The 20,098-nt window shown below is 40.0% G+C and overlaps 1 protein-coding gene across 1 annotated transcript in view; it reads right to left on the bottom strand.

Moving 5' to 3' along the window:
• SESN1 (sestrin 1) overlaps positions 1-20,098 on the bottom strand; it is a 78,154-nt gene that overhangs the window by 17,682 nt on the left and 40,374 nt on the right. The window lies entirely within an intron of this gene.

The following is a 20,098-nucleotide window of genomic DNA, read 5'->3' as shown; positions in this document are numbered from 1 at the left end:
GGGAGAAGGGCCAGGGCAGCTCTGAACCCCTAAACATACTCACCTGGGGGAGGAAGGCTTCTGCCTACAGTTCAGGCTGTGTGGTTTTGAGCTGTACCAAGTTATCTTAACAACCAAGCAGGGAAATTCCATGACACTGAACTTTACACTTCTGTTAAATGTAAAACTGAATACTGCAAAATTGCACACAAGCTGTTCCTGTTATCAATCCTAGCAGCTAAATGCAGAAAACACTGAGGACAGTGCTGTCAGGGGAACATGGCAACATGACGCAAGGCAGCACTTCTGCACATCTCTAATTCTGGAGCCTTAAAGGCTTTCTTTCCTCTCCAGTTTTCAAATACCACCAAACCTCTGAGTCATGCAATTAATGCTGGAGAACCAAGGGATACTCTACTGCTGAAGGCTTAGTAGCAGTTACAAGGTTAAATCACCTAGAGATGCCAAACTACCACAGCTCTATCCTTATTTGGAGCCTTGGCTTGAAGCTGCTCAGTTTCTCCAGGAGAAACTGAGTGTCCTCACCTACTTGCACTTCATAAAATGCTCAAGAGAAGCATGGAGAAAGAATAATGCAATACTGGCAGAGAAGCTCACTTTGTGAGCTAATAATATAAACTAATGAAGAACAGTGTTTAATTCCCACTGCTTACTTCCTTACTTCAGGCCAAGGTATAACAAAAAGGTGGCATGGGCTCCTCTTCCAACACAGACAGAGAACTGGCTTGCACTCAGAAAAACTATTGAAAGGGAGAGAAATTACCTGAAAGCTGAAATGCAAGAAGATGCCTCACCATAGGAAGCCTCCCTGGATGACAGACAAATGGCCATCTCCTTCAGTGAATTTGTTAATACCCTTGGAAGAAGGGGTGGGGGAGGAGGGGTAAAACTCCCTCACATCCAAAGTGGCTTTCTCCCACTGCCTGGGTATTTGTGAGGAAGCCTGTTTATATTAACAGTTGTTCCTATACAAAGAACCTTGGCAGATACAGATTCTTTTCTGGCATCGTCCAAGGGAAATTCTCTCTCTTTAAACAACCAACTCAACAACAGAAGGTAGGAAATTGTATCGTGTTCTGCGCTTTCTCTGTCAGGGGAGATGGAGGCAATGACAGCATGTCAGAAAAACTGTGTACAAAGGGGAAGAGGAAGTTGCACAGCCACAGCAAACAAGTAATAATGGACTTAAAAGCTCTCCCATATGGCCAGAGTACACAAGCCCTGCTCAGGCCCCAGGTATGCCTCTGCCTTAGCAGAATCCCATCACCCAGCTTGCTGCAAGCCCTTTCTCCACCCCAGCCCTCACACAAGTGTTTCCAAAGTGCAACTCCTCCAAACTGAAGAGCCCACACAAACCTGAGCCCCCTGCTCATCTATAAATCAGTACACAATTGCAGACTGAAATTATTTGTGTTTGTGAGCTAGTGTGACCAATTACATGAGCAATTTCATAAGAGAATATGGCACAGAGCTCACTTGGGTACTGAGGAGTGCAAACCACAGTGCAGCTGGAGAACAAGGGGACAGATCCATGGTTTGGTTTGCATAACTGGAGTGTTCCCCTGGGGAAACACAACAGTGTGTTTGACCATGGATCAGTGCAAGTAAACAGATCCAGTGAAACGCTCCTACGGGAAAACACAACATATGTTTAACATTAAAATATCGATAGATACCGAGTTCCTTTCACCCAGAAATTGTGCATGAGATATACTCAAAGCAAACACCACCTACAGCATGGAAGCACACTCCTTCAGAGCAAGCATATCCATAGAAGTCGGCATTTAACATCTGTGCACTCTAAGTTATCAGAAATGCAATTTTTCCTTATTGCTACATTTAAAGAAAAGCCCTGGGCAAGCTAAAATGAGACCAACCAGCTACAGTGTGAAAAGCCTAATACTGCAAACAAAAATGTCTGCACTTTGCTGCTTTAAGTTGAAATAGTTCTGTTTCAGCCCAATAGGGCAACTTTTTGAGTCAAGTTCAGCAAAAACATATGACTCCAAAGAACTGGCAAACCTAGATCTTAAATTCTTTCCACAGAAAAGCCATCCAGTCAGGAGCACTTGAAATGCCAGTTATTGCAATGCCTTGGCCAGCAAATTAGTATCTTGGAGGATGATCAGATGATTCTTTCCCTGGAACATTTACAAGTAAAAGCAGGTAATGCTTTGGGGCTCTGAGCTGATTTGTATTAGTTTTAACTCCACCTAATATGGTGCCTTAATGAAGTCACCAGGTGTTTTAGCAATGATTAAGCAGCCCCACACTGGCCACTATGAACATTTCTCTGTAGATTCCTCTCATTCCTTGCTGTCCACAGCCACTTTTCATAACTAATTTCATATGTGTCTATTAATCTCTTCTATCCCTTGATTATACATTGTTATTTCTCAAACATCAAAAATCTTTATAATGATAACAATATAGCACAGGAATCAAACCATTCATTACAGTGATGAAAGAATTTAAATTAAAGAGAAGAACGTACCATTGTAGCATGCAAGTAAAAAAAAATATGGCCAGTATTTGAAAGCCATTCCTCTTGATTTAACCTTAATCTGATTGTCTGATTAAAAAAAAATAATTCTATTATTAGAATTGTTACACAGTTCTAGGGAGGAGAATAAACTGTATTCTTTGTACAATCTAAATTCTTGCTGTATGTGTCAAAAAGGATCAACCCTTTAGGAATGTCACTACACCTGATACTTTTACAATAATAACAAAAATAAGTTGTTTATTAGAATGGAGGGCTGGCAATTGGCCACATCAGGAGGTAAGTTTAGACCAATATACAGAAGCTTTCCTTTTGTAGTCTTTAGGATTGTAAGTTTGGCTAAGACCGAACATTTTACCCTATCCATACATTAGATGTATTGTCTTTTCTCCAAACCTTATCTGTCCTCAAAATGCTGTTTTTCTATTTCTAGACCCTGCTTAAATGCTGTTTTCTAAATGGCCTCATCTTAAGCATTAATGGACAAACAACTTGCAAGTGACCATGCTCGTTTGTGAGCAATTATAAATCAGGTCATCCATTCCTAGCCCACTGTATTTCCCAGCAAAGAGACCATCTTTTCTCTCAGAGCTGCAAGAAGCTGTGAGATGCCTTTTTTTTCACCTGAGCTGTTATCACAATTGACTGACTTGAACTCACCAAGCTGCAAGAACTTCAGTGGTTTTATTTGTTTCCTAAACTATGTGGTTCATCCCTTAGGACTCTTACTGTCCCCAAAGAGTCCTTCTTCTGGTAATTTCTACATTTAAGATATCTACAGCTCACTCCCACCTCTAAACCACAAGTTGTTTTGTTTTTAATGTCAGCACAGCTTATCCAAATTTAACATTCTGTTCTGCAGTTATTAGGTAGCAGAAGTACAAAGTTTAATTTAGGGAGCTATAAGAAGTTTAGATCTTGAGATTATTCATGCTTTGGCAAGGACACAAAAACAGAAGTATGGTTTCTAAGACTACTGTAAATAGGTAGATTAAAGATGCATATCTAAAGCTGAGAAGATTGAAAGAGTGTTTTACCAGATTATCCTTCCCCTTTTTTATGAGGGTACACAGCCCTTCCTAGGCTGATGGGAGCAGCTGACCTGTTGAAGTTGTTTGTCTGGCTGGCTGTGGGTTCTGCTGCTGCTGCTCTGAGGTGGCCCCAGACTCACACACCACATAAGAATACTCAGGTCAACAATTCCCCCCAGATTCAACTCTCCCAAAATCCAAGTCTGTGTCAGCTTGTTTCAAAGCTGACCTTGGTATCTCAGAGGTAACTTCAGAACTTTTGATGGCTAGAGGCTGTATAGAGAGGGGATTGGCTGTCCAGCTGCAGATTGTCACCACTCCCTGGGGAATGGAACATCTGTAGGCTGCCAGTCACTCTGCAGTCTCTCAGTACTAAATAAGCATTAAGGTTAAACAAAACTAGTTTAACCTTAATAAAAGAGTGTATTTGGAGTTCAGACAAGAAAAATAAAACTTAGCTCACAGCTGTCTAGAACTGGTTTGGCCCAAATAGGTCACTTCTCTTTCCTTTAGTAGCAGACTGCTGGGTCACACCAACGCCAAACATATTTCACAGCTCCTTGGAGTTGGGACACATTCTACCGTCTTATACTGATGTCCCTTCTCCCCAGGATGAATACTGAAAAGTGATGAATATGATGACCCTTAGGAACTTCCTGCAGCTCCTAATCCTCATGATTGATTGAGACAATTCAGTACCTTACTTGCTATGCTGCCTGGAATGCTGTCTGACCCTGCCTCACCACTGTCATGTGAAGATGCTCCTGGAAGGCCTGTCCTGCAGGGATGGAAGTGTCCCTATCACTCACTGAGCAATCAAATGCCAACCAACCTTCTACACAATGCAAACATATGTCTTCAGAGCAAGGGAAGGCCAGCTGAATCATCTCTATGAGTTTAAGGTTTCTGTTTGTTGTTTTTATTTTTAACTGCATTTAACCTCAGAAATCATCGTTATATGAAAATATAAGAAAACATCAGTGAAATGCATCTCATTTCAGATAGAAATAAGACACAAGAGCAAGCACATGGGGAGAAGGAAAAGGCATTTAGCAGTACAGGAGTGTTACACTTGGCTTACTGGAATTGGCTGAGACCATGACAGCAAGTGTCCCAGAGCTGCACTGCTGTGAGGTTACAGTGAGTGTGCAGGAAATGCTGTGCAAGTGTCCTGTAAAGAAGTTGCATCTAAAACCTGCTCTCATATTCTGGAGCACACAGACATGCAACCCAGAAGTGCATCCTACTAGAAGCTTTTTTGCCATCGTTACTCCTAGAGGCTCGAGTGTGTTTCTACAAAATTGCTTCATACTGTGACCTGAGGCTCAGGCCTGATTTGATTCTGCAGGTACAACATACAAAAACCTTACTTTTGCAGGGCCTTCACTAAGAAACAAAATAGAAATTTATAAAATGCTTTGTTAAGAAACCAATTCAACCCTTAATCTCATATATATTCACACTGCATTCAAAAACAAAGATATTTTTGTGTGTTTTCCTTTATGTGTGTTTTGTTGTTTTTTTTTTTTTTTAAATAAATTCAGTGTTTTCCCCACAAAACCACAAATAACAAGAATGGAATATGACAAAATGTCATGCCATTTAGTGTACCTTAAGACTCAGCTATTTATCTGTAGCTTGATTTTACAATGAGATAAATGAAGCGAAATAGTACTAAATTAATAATGTCAATTACTGCTAGAGATTCAGGAACCCTTCTGTCAGCAACTGTACTTTGGGGAACAGTTTTGTGGCTTCTTGCACTTGCCACTTTCAGACACATGCTCAGAGTGCCTAAGAGCAGTAGCCAGGAAGAAAAAAAGAAAAATATTTTTTTTATTATCAGTTTTCACAGTCTAGCTGTGTCCCACATAATGTCTATTTTTTTTTTTTGAGTCTGGGAATTCTGGAAAAACATCACAGTTTTTTATTAGAAAAAAAAAAAATCCAAATAACTATATATTCCCTTTGCACTGTCTGTAATGACCTATCTTGTCAGGAGGGTTGCAAGTTTCTTTACTGAATCTCCTTATTTACCTAATATGTGGAGCCAAGTACAATACTATCATATAAGATTTATCAAGTCCTTTAGAACAGTATCTTGGCAAAAAGTTAAGTACAAAAGTAAACAGCATCATCATAGAAGAGCAAAACCCACATCATTGATTTAATGATAGCCATTAAGAAAACAGATCATCCTCTGGGTACTACTCAACAACTGATTGTTATAAGTTAAGGAGATAATATCAGATCTGTTTCTTTTTGCTTTTGCACTCAGAGACAAACCCACTAAGACCTCTGCATGAGGAGAATCATAAAAATACCCAGATGAATAATATATTTCTTGTCATTTTTGGCAATTTTTATTGATGTTTTGTTTAAATTCAGACAGGACTGTGATCTTCATTATTCCCATTATCAGAAGACATGGCTAAGATTTTTGAAACAAAGCAGTTTTTGGCCTTTGCTTTCTAAATTAGAAGAACTGACAAAAGCACTGCTTTCCTGCTGATACAAACCTTAAAAGATCTGGCCTGTCTCCTACTCGGGAATCGATAGCATTTCCTGCAGTGGGTCTTACTGTGTTGCCACTTGCAGCAATATGTCATTCCTTTATCTCACAGCGAGTTAGGAGGTCACTGACACTCGCTGGGGGTGCACAGCAGGGAGCAGAAGCCTCCCAGCCCATGAGGAGCAACCCCTGCCCTGTGAGCAGCGCCGGCCAACACCCGCTGTGCTGAGCCCCGGCAAACTGCGGCGCCTCTGCCAACACGTGCTTCAAGGACACGGTACACGTGCCTCTGGTTAACAGCACAGCTTCTGCATCCTCCTAAATCCTGGAGAGCTTCAGAGCTTGGAGAGCTCCCTCAAGGCCCCTGGGACAAACTGGCCTGGCACCAAGCTCCCGTGGGCCTCCTACTGCCACTGCCACCTTGGCACTTTTCCACTGGCCACAAAGGCCTTGGGTCCCTGCAGGACAACTCTAAAGTCACAGGAGATTTCTGCAACTGAGCTGCTCAGGATCTGAATAAACCCACATACTCTTCTGGACTTTGTAACATTGCTGTCTGCAATGCTGTCATCTAAACCATGCAACTGTTAATACCTTCCCCCATCTACCTTCTCAAAAGCATATTTTGTAGGGCAACTAAGTCAAAACAGGCTTGAAACCAATTCTAACACTTTCTGTTCAAATACTGTTAAGTTTGTTTGTTTTTTGGTTTTTTTTTTTTTTAAAGGTAACCACAGTACTGGAACTTAGCCTTAAATCCACTGTTTGTTAGAATCATAATTTTAAATCAACTACTTGCTGTTGTGAGAGATGAAAGGCTACCTACCACTGCCTACCTGCCTACTTTCTATACAGCATTTTAAACTCGTGATAGATTCTGTCAAAGTCTTAGGAAAGGCCAGCCCTGACTATGTAGCCCCTCAGATTCCCACATGAGGAAACCACACACAAAATACATACAGCAGATGTGCTGTAGGAGACACAACGCTCTCAGATTTCCTTACCAAAAGAAGAATCTTGTAATCAAGTATCTTGTAATCAAGCTACCACTGAAGCCTGATTAATAACAATTTTCAAATATAAAGTAAGTAAATGAATATGCACATATACCATACTAAACATACACAATTTTACTAAGATAGGATTAAAATAAGATCTGATAAATCTGGATGTGAAGCTATAAAAATTTAAACACCTTCTCATTTTGTCAGTGAAGCTACAAATCCATACCTGACCCTCTGCTCCTCACCAGCGTGACAACTGTACTCTGGACACTCAGCAGGGCTTCCAAACCAGCAAAACAGAGCAGAAAACTCAGGCAGAACTGGACCACATTTTCACTACTGATGAATGATCACTGAAGCCTGTAAACTAAAATGTTAGCAAAAAATTCTGGTTCATTTGCTAATTTGCCTATATTACTAACAACAGCAGAGATGATGACTTCTCTTTATCAGGGTGTGTTTGTCATCTTCCTGAGATGTCCTTCTTTTGAGAGAGACTACCACAAAAATCATTCTATTATTTTTGTAAATGTAAATTTCATTCAAGTAACAAATTATAACTTAATGTGAAGTATGACTTGAAATAAAGTCATCTGAGCCATCACACTCCTCTGAGGCTGGTAGGGTGAGACTAAACCAAATTTGGATTGTAGCAAACAAGGGCCAGAGGCCAACTCTTTAGAGCTGCAGCAAATAAGGAATTACTTGGCAAAGCATAGGTCTGGAGATGTCAAAGATCACTGCACAATGGCTAAAACATACAAGACTGAGACAAGTTCCAAAGAAATCATTTTGGTGAGCCTAGACCAGGGGTTCACGGAGAAACCAGAGTCAGGATTGGCATTAGGATTTGAGCCACCACTGACTAGCAGGGCAGAATTTAGGCTTTGGGCTAAGGAATGAGAGAGAACTCTTTAGCATCATCTCTCTAGATTCAGACTTAAGCCTAGTGGGAGTCATTTTGCTAAGGCAAGGTGTTTGCACGTCCACAGCCAGCAGCTGAAGTGTAGAACTCATACTAACCAGAAAGGGAGGTTCAAATGTGGCAAGTGAGAGGGCTCCCTGAGTCCCCTCTTGTAACAAGAAGATTCTTTGCTCTGAAAGAATAAATAAATAAAACACTGTGTGCCTGAATTCACACTGCAATATCATCTATATTTTTTGTTCTACATGCAAGGGCCACATTTTCTACAATGAATTCTTTCTCAGGGCTACAGAACAATATTGCAGCATTACACACACAGGCAGGCACTTTCTTAATAACTGTCCTGCTTAATTATTTTGTTGAAATACAATCAAGACATTGATGGAAGGGAGTGTTTTAAACTGGAGTCACTTGAGAATTCAGGTTGTTTCTGGCAACACATTGCCCTGGCTGAGGGAAATGGTCGTGTACAAGAAACCAAAATTAATCATCTGACCACGCCTAAGCTGACCTGAACAGGAAAGAAAGATAACCCCCATATAAGCTTGTACAGCAAGTATGTAAGGAGTGAAGGACTTTGCCCAGTTCCACATGATACAGCAACTGGACAAATTCTCCTAACGGCTCTGAACCTCAAACACAGGCTGCTCTGAAAGCAGAGGGAAGAAGAAATTAGCTAGAGGCAAGCTGGGGAGCTGGTTTGCAGGGAGAACCTCCATAAAAGAAATGACAAGGTAGGCTTAGAATGTTTCTGCATGGCAATGTGGCACAGCCCAGGTGGGCAGCATAGATGATGTTAAATGAACAAATTTTGAAAGAGCATGAAATGTAACTGCAGTGCATCCAGGACCATTTTAGTTCACTGAGTACTGCCAGTGACCTCCCAAGTATAGTTTGTGTAACAGGTCCGAATCTGCTCCAAAAACATCAGATACCTGTGTGTATGCATGCAGCCATCATTTTACAGACTGTCACCAGCTATCAAAAGCCCCAAATGACAAAATTCCTTTTTTCCCTTGTCTATGCCATCTTCCAGGAGGGGAGGGGATGGCAGGGGTGGAAGGGACAGGAATGTGTGTGGGTAATGGCAGCTCTATTTATGAAGTCCTAAAAACAGACTAGCTCTCTGCATGGGTACTCACTGATGAAAAAAACCAACCCACAACTGCCTGCTTTGCCTCATAACAAGACAGACGTTCACATAAAACAAAACACACATTAAGATTTTTGGCTCAGTATACTTGTCTCTGAATTGTTGCTCTGCATATCAACAAATGATCCTTTGTTTTGAAAAAGCCTTACCAGCCACAAGTTTCCCAAGAGAGGGACATCCTCAGGTACTGACAGGCCTGCCTGGTAATAAGTAACCAGCACGTATGGGGTAGATGGCACAAATCCAGGCCTGAGTACAGAGGAATCACAAGAATACTGGCCAAGAGAGAGTTTAAGTTAAGAAGGTATCTGGGTACAAGAATGACAGAAAAGCACTGGACACAGTTATCCTACAACCCTGCTATGCTGCCTTGCATGCCAGCTTGTTGACATTTATGTGGCTATTAAAAAATGAGAGAACAACCACAAACAAGTCACTATGCAGAACTTTTTTCCTAAAAGTACAATGTTAAGGAACATTGGACACAGAGGTATCAAAGCCAGTCTTAAAGCAATCAGCCTCACATTGAGAGTTACTGGCTAACAATTCTCAGTCAACAGTAGCTAAAAACATTCAATCCCAAGCACCTAGAGCATGGGAAAGACTGCAATCTATTAAAAGTCAGGAAGATCAAAAAGCTGCAGTAGAAACAGAAGTCAGGACTTGGCAAGTAAATGCCTTTTCCACTCCTTTTTAGACAAATTTCCCTGATGGAAGTTGTCCATTTTAAAGGAATTGAATTTTGCATTTGAGTATCCTATTAAATTCTTAACTAAGTATGGTTAAAACCTTTTTATAACATACAAGAATATAGTAACTGTTTTTGTCATGAAGTTTGTTGACAGACTAGAGCAACAGCGCTTAACATTATAGTAAATAAAGCCTCTAAAGGCAAATTTATTTCATGTTTTTTTCTATTAACTAGCAAAGTATCAACTAAATGTTATTGGCATTTATCCTGCTATTTTGGTCACTATCAGATTTGAAGGAGTACAGCTGCACCCATTTTTCCCATATGTTTTTTACCAGTGTCTTCCTAAATGTTTTCTTCCTCTCACCATATAAAACTTCCACCAACTGTTGGAGAAGCTCTCCAGCTGCCTTTGACTCTAATATGAACTTCCTCATCAGACTGTCTACAACCTTTAGCCCATGTTCCCAGTAGTCTCAGGGGGCAAAGGGAGTGGGCAGTTGCTCAGAAAGCTTGTAACTAACAGAACATTGTGAAAGGAACATGAAAGGAACTAGAGTCAACAAATTTGATTTGAAGATTTTAAGCAAAGTGCCTGAAGAGACAGCACATATTTTTAGTCTGGTAACAACCTCAGCCATTACATAAGTGTATTTGTACATCACCCTGGAAAGCCTACGGTCCCTGTGGTAGAAGGATGCTTGACCTCCACGGTTTGCTGCTTACAAACAACAGTTTACATCAAGCAAAGTGTTCCATCTTAGATGCCCTTGAACCAATTTGAAAACTTATTAAAGCAGCATTGCAATTATTTGAAAAGTGGAGAACAACCCAGAAAAAAAAAGCTTCAAAGGTTTTCAATTAACTTCCAAGTGGCATTTCCAAGAATCGGCACGCCTGTTCCATACTGTGAAATAGTTTTCCAACTGTTTCCTTTGCCCAGTATTTTTCCAAACTGACTAGCACAGCCAAGCACAGCTAGGCAACTCAGAAGAGTGCATAGTGAAAGACATTTCAGAAGAACCCTGAGTTCGTGACCTATTTTATGTAATAAAAATATGCTTAAAAATGATTCTAATGTAGATATAAGAACTCTTCACATTGAGATGATATCGACCTATGTGGCTCTTATGCGCCAGTAAGGTTTGTACATCACGTTCTTCCCTGATAGAGGCCCCTTCAACAAAATGGGGCTCAACATTCAGAACACAAAAGTTAGTTTTCTGCTGCTTTATTGTTTTCAATCTCTCCTGACCCTACTGCTTCCCAAACTAGCTCAGCTTTTCAATGACACGAGAACTAGGAGCTAAAGCAACGTACTAAGGTTTCAGGACAATGCCCCAAAACCAAAGCAGCCCCCCAGTGTTCCTCCAAACTTCCACCTGCAAAGACTTTCTTTCACATTATGGAAGAGATTCATCTCTGTTCTGCTATAGATTGCTGCTATTAAAAAAAATTAAAATCTAGCTCTGCAAGAGCTCATTATTACTTTGCTGATGTCTCTTTATCAAAGCCACTTGAAGATTGAAAATATCTGGTCTGCCCCAGGCAAAACAAAGTCCAGGAGAATTTATCTAAATTTGAGCTTGTTATGAAGCTGAAACTTGCACGAGTTCAATAAATACAGGCTTTGTCTCAGCTATCTGTGGTTGTATGACACCACAACTTACTTCTGCCTTGGAAGAACTGGGAAGGTAGAAGTTGAAAACTCTCCATGTACACATGTAGAAGAAAACAGGCTGCACTCCTCCCCAGGGCCTGACAGCTGAATCCACTGATGATTAAGGACAGGGGAGAGAGCAAAGCCAGAAAAGGCAGTTTGTGGACATGAAGGATGGCAAACCAGAGGCTTAGGCAGGGACAGCAAGAATGAGCATCCAGAACCAAGAACTCCTAGGGAATGGCATGCCTGTACTTGTTGGGCTTAGGGACAGCCAGCCCCCCTTAGTATGGGGACTCACCCAGGACAGGAGCCTTGTAAATTGCTGTGTAAGTCTATCAGGAACTAGTGGAAACCATCTCTCTCAGACTAAAAGCAGCTTTTAGGGGGTGATTCAACTTCATTGAAGTTTGAAACAGGGGAAGTTTAAGATAGGGCAGGGACTTCATGGAAAACATGGGTTTACCTGAGTCTGTGACCAAAATGCAACCAAATCCTTGCCAATGGTCTGAGAGCTTTGCTGTATAATCTGTTTAAATGGATTCAATTTGTAGAATTGAACTTGCAAGTTTTATTAAGCACAGCTGCTAGCAAACAGAAACACACAAATCTGATGTGAAAATAAAATGGTAGCCTATCTATTCCTTCCACTGTGGCTACTCTATTTGTTTTCTCTCTTTGGACAAACACTCACCCAAACTTGGGACAATTCCAGCTGGTTACATCAGCAGTTTATACAGCAGTAGTTACAGACAAAAACTAGCCTTCATATTACTCTATGGACTTTATTACAATTCCCTTCTAAAATCTGCAGCATTAGCAACAATCTTGTATGTTATTAAATCTATAGCATCTGAAAAAGAAAATTGAGATGCTTTTATTTTTCATCTTCAGAACAAATAAATCAGAGTTCCATAGAGCATCTAATTATCACAGAGATTTTCATAGACATCAAATTATCATCGACTTTGTAATTAACACCACAGGCCAGTGACAAATGATGCAGGAGTACCTCTTAACACAATTTAACAAAACCAGTCAAGTCCCAGAGCAAAGAGGGATTCAAAGCCTTTCAGATGACAGGAAATAGTGGCCAGCTGGCAAGAGATTTAATGAATACAATAGCATTCAGCAGCAACTTGAAAACTGTCTGCTTTGGTAAGGCCGAGTTATTAGAGAAATCTCCATTTATAAACAGTGTTGATGGGATTTAAACAGCCTGTGTAAGAAGGATTAAAAGTCAATTGAAAAGTCTGTACAGATAAGAAAGCAAAAAGAAACTGTGCCCTTGAATTCTGTACATAGTGATTAACCTTATCTCTGTCTCCTGGCACTCAGCAGGGGTAAAACAGGCTGCCTTATGCTGGTGAGGTGGGCTTTGCATTAGGGTTATTTAATGCTTGTACATTGCTTTGAGCTCTACTGTCCCTTCACTCTCCTCCTCTCTGTTTTTCTAAAGTGTATACTAAAAATCACCTTTTGCCATCCCACCAGTTACTTTTAGCAGATACCAAAGAGACACATAAATTGCAAGAGTCTTTCCAGGCATGCTATAATGATTAGGTTTTTCCTTCCTTTATGTAATTGATGATCTTGCTATTCTCTGTTAGACTTTTATAACTGTACACTTTCAATACAAACCAGTGTAAATATTGACAATGGAGATTGGCAAGTGGGGATTTCTGGAAGAAGGAGGAGGGAGATGAGAACTTGTTTTTAAGAGGTTTTTTTCCTCTTGCCTTTAGAATATCCTGTAATATTCTGCTTTATCCAAGACTTATTATGGCTCTTAATTTATGCATCACTTCTTAGAACAAGACAACAGAAAGGAACACAAAACTAGTTCTTTTCAGTCCTTAATCCCTCCCCTATCCTTTCTCATCTTCTCATCCCATCCAAAATCCAGCCTATTCTGGTAACAGAAGTTGCCTATTTCTGACGTGCCTTTTGTAAAACGGCCAAAGCCAAAGAGCATTTAAGGTGAAAATGTACAATGCCACATCTTGTCTTGGTTTCCCTTGCCTGTAACATAGCCTAACATTTGATTTGCTTCCTTTGCTCTTGTCCAGGATACAATAAGAGCTTTATGAAAAAGCTCTGTAAGAATCTGGGCCACTGGTTAGAACAAGGGCTGTTTAGCCATGACACAGCAGCAAAGAGAGCTGCTCCACACGCCGGCTCTGGAAGCAGCAGTGCCCTTTCAAAGCAGGGCTCTTTGCAGGAGTGCAGTGCTTGGCAGCACAGCTGGGCAGCTTCTGGAACCCAGGTTATCTCCTGGCAGTCCTTCACCTCATTGTGCCAGCCTGTCAGAGCTAGTTCAGGTGTGTCCAACACTGCACCACAAACATGATGTAAACATATTCCAATTACTTATCTGTGACATTTATCAGCCTATGTTTTTTTCCAAGGCATTGCAGAAACCATTACATAAACATAACCAGAATATTACTTGCAGAAGGGGAAAGCTATTCCACTGGGAAGTAATATTTAAGAAACAAACAAACAAGCCACAGATACTTATGAGTACATTGCCTCCATGCAAATGTGGGGTGGCAATGAAGAACATCAATATAAAATTGCCCTAGGGAGATTCAATGAACTTATATTCAATCAGCTGTGTTTGTATAAAGCTGTATAAAAATCCTGTAGGAAATACATTTTTTCAATCAATAAGTATGCTTTTATGTCCTTAGATATTATATCCTTAGATATCCTTATCCTTATATTCTTATAGAGTAAGAAGTCTATTGTCACTCACAACACATGTGTGACCATTCATTTTGCAGCAATGTTTTCATGGTCCAGCCCTTACTCTGGATGACATACCCAGGTAGTCCTCATTGAGGATACAGAAATAAACTTAGCAAACCAATCCCTCCTAAAAGCTCATCACCCTTTTATATAGCTCCTACTGAAAAAAGGAGGGTTTCCTGGTACTTTCTTCCATTTAGGCTGCAAAGACAGCACAGGTAAGATAGCCAGGTCTCCCTATTTGTTAGGGTTCCTACCATCTTACTATGACACTAAAAAGGATTGGATTGCCATTCCATGAGAGCTGTGGAAGACGAGGTGAACCTTAAAAACTGAAAAAACACTTTGCATCTAAAAGTAGCCAGGCAGCTGCCTCATTGAAACACCAAGAGTATCAGTCACAGTTCTCCTGCCTCAATGCACGTACCTAAGAGGACTATGGTCTAAAAACATGCAGTTTGTCTCCTTTGCTGTAACCTCATGATGTTATTTGGGCATTTATGAATAGCCAGATCTCCGTGCAGATGAGCTGCTAATAACATGGCAAAGCAAGTGATCTCACCTAGGCAGCTTGTGTAAACACAGCTCAGCCACAGAAATATGACAAGCTTCTGAGCATGCTTAAGGTTATTCCATGAAGAGTATTTATTCTGTTGCCTGGAAACACATAAATAGGGCTTTTGGGGGTTTCCCTCCAATTTTTAATGAAGAAAATTTAGACCAAAAATTCCTTCAAAGAAGGGGGGTTTCCTATTGTAGCAATTTGGCATACCATATTCTGAAGGTTAACTTTTCTAAACAGCATTTCCAAATCCAGCAATTGTCCTTTCTGAACACCTATTTCCATTAGGAAGTATTCTGCTGTTATAGCCAAGAACTGATGGCACTTCCAGTGGCCTATTTGACAAATGCACATTGCTGGAATTAAGACTACTTCTCCCCCTGAATGCATTTTGTAAAAGTACTTTTTAAAGCTTCCTGGACACAACAGTGAAACTGAATTTAAATTCTGAAAGATAAAAAAGTCCAAACCCTTTGAAAGAAGCTACGAATATCTGTTACCTTCTTGCTTAAATCAATAGATATTACTTACATGTTGGCAGATTGGCAGGAAAATACTCTTTGGTTATTCACAAGGTCTACCATTAAAAACCAAGAATGGGTAGATTCAATAGTCTCATGGTCTCATGAAGAAACAGCTAAACCCCAGTTCTGTCCAGATTAGAAGAGGGTAAATCCTATTTACCACCATTTAATCTCCCCTATACTACATCTTCCATTATTAATACTTAAAAACAGAATTCTATTTCATATGCAGCATTGTTAAAGAACAGAAATTCCATCAGAGTAAATATGAAGTTCACTCTATATGAAATTTTTGGTTTGCAAAATATTTCCCAAAGAATCCTGTAAGAAAAGAACGTTTATTTTTATATAAGGTATTTCATTATATCAACTAAAGCAGTTGGAAAACTACAGGGGGCAAGCTCTACTTCAGATCAGGCTTAGAAGCTTATCTACTTTTATCAATTGTGTGAGCACATCTAAGAAAAGCAAGCACCTCTCCCTACAAGTTTGATCTGCTGTTACAAAAGCTACAACACTCTTCTTTTTCAAAAAGAAAGACCAAGTTTAGAATGTTTGCTAAATGTTTTTAGTTGGTTTTTCCCCTCCCCATCAAACCAGCAAATAATTCTTTCCTTGCAGGCTCCACTGCTGCAAATACCAGAGCGGGAGAAGAAACAGTGGTCAGACAATTTATGTTAGAGATATATACTCTGCATTAAGTGGGATTTCAAAGAAAAATGGTATGATAAGGAGGTTTAGCCAACAGCTTTGGCTAAACAGCCAAAGTTTTTTTACTGCAACTTTGTAAAATGAGCAGGTATTTATTTTCAATATACAGTTATTGAACTCTGCCTGGCTTACCTGATAGGTGCAAAATCTGATGGACAAATGACAGAAAAACATTATATATTCTTCAATGTTTTAATCTTCATAATCACAAAGAGAAAAACACCATTAAATTTGAAAATTTGTACAGCACACTATGCAGAATATTTCAGAAATAGTCAAAGGAAATTACAAAAGTATCCCAGCTGTAGAAAAAGGACAGACGGGACCCCTGAAAGCCTACTTGAGACCAACCTCCTGTTTCAGCAGAATCAACTGCAGCTTTGTCATCCTGACAGATGTTTGCCTAACCTGACAGAAGTGCCATGAGTCCTTAAGTAAAGGAGTGCTTTAGTAGCCTTATTATTAAGAACTATATTTTACCTGGTACCATTATCTGAATGAATCTGTGAACATAGAATGACTTTTCAGTTATAAAAAAAAAGCTTCTATTACTGCTGAATAATTTAACACACCACCAGTTCTCAAAGAACATATTGCTAAGAAAGACTTTTATTATGTTCCTGCAGTGTGACTCAGCTGCTCAATTGTCTTTTCATCCAGATATAAAGCAAAACAAACTCAAGTCTAGAAGCAAAGAGCATCAAATATAATGCATGACAGAATGGAAGTGACAACAGGTATTTCAACTTCAGTGTAGCTCACAGCATTGTTGTTCTTTGTTGTTCTCAATTCTTTTATGGCTTCAGTGGATTTGTGACTGAGAAATAGAGGGACGAGGATAAAGAATTGGGTGATTTAAAATTGCTAAGGAACAACTGTTTTGTGATAAACTTTTCAGAGAAGGGGAATGAAGTTCCCAGGAAGAGCAGCAGTACACAATCTTACTGCACCTTAGAACAATGCTTTGCAGAGGATGGGGGATTAAGAGAGGTCTATTCCTACTCTATCATAAAACTGGTTACAGCACACCATTAGCAAAGGGTGGTTCAAAAGGCTTAGATCTCATCTCTATTCAACCCTACTTTTGCACCAGCTCTTGTTGACTTTTGAGAATTTCTTGTCCTTCTCCAGCAGCCCCACTATTAGTTACTCTGTCAGGGAGAGATTACTTCTTCAGAGACAGATAAGTAATGACCTTGGACAGCAAGTTTGTTACTTCATCTTTGCCTCAGAAGATGGGGACAAAATGTTCTACTTGTTCTGTGCAACCCTTGTTATTGAAGAAAACAAGTAGTGGATGATGTACTGCTGTCTCCTCCAGACTGAACAAGCCAAGTGATCTCAGCTCCTCATAAGGCTTCCTCAGCAGACCCCTCACCATCCTCATGGCCCTCCTCTGGATGGTCTCTAACAGCTTCATATCCTCCTTGCATTGTGGTGCCCAAAACTGCACACAGGACTCAAGGTGAGGCTGCACCAGCACAGAGTAAAGTGGGACAATCCCCTGCCTTGCCTGGCTGGCCCAGGGAGAGGTTCCTCTCTGAGCTTCCTTAGCAGTAGCTTAAGTTCAGCTGGAACTTTCCACCTGCACTCTCCTCTATTGTTTCTTCCAGTGGTAATTTACTACAATTATATCCCCATTCCCTGCTCACACGAACTCTGCCAACAGAAAACAAGCCTGTCCTACATCCTGGAAGGCCCATATATATTTTTTCCTCACACAACAGATGTCATCACATCGAAGAACAGTGATGATTATCAGCAAGCCTCTCAAAGCGCACACAAAGGCAAACAAAACCACACAGCTGTTTAATAAGTCTTGTTGAGGACCCTCGGTATGCTTACAAAAATTCACACAAAAGCAGGACCAATGAGCCTCCATGCAAGGCTTCTCCCAGGTGCATGACGGTCAGGTTTTTAAAATGAGTCACAGGTGATAAAAAGAAGGAATGCATGGAAACTCTTTCCAAGTTTTCACAGGTAGAGGTGAAGCAGAAGTATGGAAGTCCAAGACCCCAGCCAGAGCAAGATGGAGGTAATGGCTGGATAACAATAGGTCTGTACAGGAGTTTTACTTAGTCAATGTGAAAGGATATTTCTAACGCTAATACAAAGGAGATTCAGGGTAGAAAGGAAAAGGGCTCAAGGATATTTTAAATGTATGTGACTACAAAAATCAATCCTACAGGAAAAAAAGGAGGAAACAATGTTGTGCAGCTGTAGAAGACGGTGTAGCTGGCGGGAGGACCTTTCTCTCCACTGGAGCCTTGGGCTACCCTAATTTGTGAACATTTGCACATGTGTGCATAGAATGGCACTGTAAAGACAGGGAAAGAGGATGGCTGGAAAACTGTAGGTCTCTTAATACTCCATGTCCCTTTTCTTTTATCCTACATTAAACCTAGGACTCCCTGTCTCCTTTCAAGAACTCTCAAAAGAAAAACATTTTGCCTGTAGTCATGCATACAAGCCATATTTCCACCTTTATTTGTCAATCAGTGGGTAGGTTTTCTTCTATGTTAAACTGGCTTCTTATTCACTATTGAGGCAATGATCAGGCACTTCAGTCTGTATGGAATAATTTCCTATGAAAAGTCTTAGACACTTTTTCCTACTTTAAAAAAAAACTTACAATCTCATTGGAGAGCAGCAAAAAGAAAACATCATGCTGGAACAATTACCACAGTGGAAACAGTCAATGATTATGATGTCTGGGAACTGTCACAACATAATAACAATAAATTAATACCTGGGAAAAAGACTAAACCCCACTGTTATTGAATTATAAAATGAATTAGTATAGCAGTCCATGAAGGAAAAAGAGGCTACATATGTGATCAAATTTAATGTGAAACCCCTCTCTACAAATATCTGATACTTATCATTTATTATTGTAATCTTTATATAATTGATCTTATTTACTCAAGCGCTGTACTTTCTGAAACTGAAAGCTTACCTTACCATCAAGAGAGGCAATTCTTTTCCTACAGTTGACATCTCAAAGAGTTCTCTTCTGCTTAAAAATGTAGTTGGGCTCCATCTGCATTATTTGTTTGCCCTTGCACTATATCTGAATGATTCTATAGGAAATATACTTAAGTCCACAAAGCTTTTCTAAAACCAGTTTTCTACAGTTGTACAGCTGAGCTTGCAAATTCCTCCAGGTCCAAAAGTCTAAAGTGCACCTCTACAGACTGTCAGTGCAAGAAGGTGTCTGAACATAAGCCAGCTTCAGTGCAGAAACCACATAACTCTGACACTGTTTTCATCATTTCAGAGCTAATAAACTCTGCCTCTTAGAATGAGAAACAGGTCTAATACTTCCTGGAAGACATTCAACCATAATGAAGGTCAAGTTATATCCCAGATGCATACCTGTAATTTCACTCTGTTCACGTCATTAACGACCATACAAAACTAGAAATGGTATCAGATTTCAAGCAGCTAAAATGGCTTTACTGATGCTGCTCAGTCCTGGACAATTCATTCTTACTCTACAGGGGAGTTCAATGACCTAACAGGATTCAAAAGCAGTAAGCATTCCTGCAGATATGCTGAGGAGATAGCTATGCTGTGAGAGGAGACAAGATCTGTTGAGAAGACAGTCTTTCCATGGCCTTAGCTATATGCAGTATTTGCAGGTAAACTGCTACTGATTATTAAAATGGGTTTGGTTAAACTGCCACAAGCTATGTTCATACATTTTAAACACTGTTTACAAATGGCTTAAACAAGAGAGAGATAAAACCAAATTAAAAAGAAGCTTTTATAACCCAGTGTACATTTATTTACATCAAGACTCAAACTAGCTTAAACTTTAATGATGGTTCAGTATGGAACAGCATTTGCAAAACACACTACTGACAAAACTATGCAAACATTGCTCTTGCAGTACTGTCAAGTCAGCTTGGGAACAGCTACTGCTGTGGTTTCCTTGTGAAAGTGTAAGCACCTTAGGATCTGATAAGAGACACAGTAGGAGTGTATTATAATAAAGACAGAATGTCAATTCCAATTCTTCATCCTCATAAAGTCACTAGGGTAACAAAGGCCCCATATGACATAGGTGCA

Source organism: Melozone crissalis, unplaced genomic scaffold (genome assembly GCF_028551555.1).
Source record: "Melozone crissalis strain CALT ecotype California unplaced genomic scaffold, PUWL_Pcris_2 ptg000027l_1, whole genome shotgun sequence".
NCBI lineage: Eukaryota > Metazoa > Chordata > Aves > Passeriformes > Passerellidae > Melozone > Melozone crissalis.
Note: the sequence above shows the minus strand (reverse complement) of the source record. Positions and strands in the feature narration are given on the sequence as shown.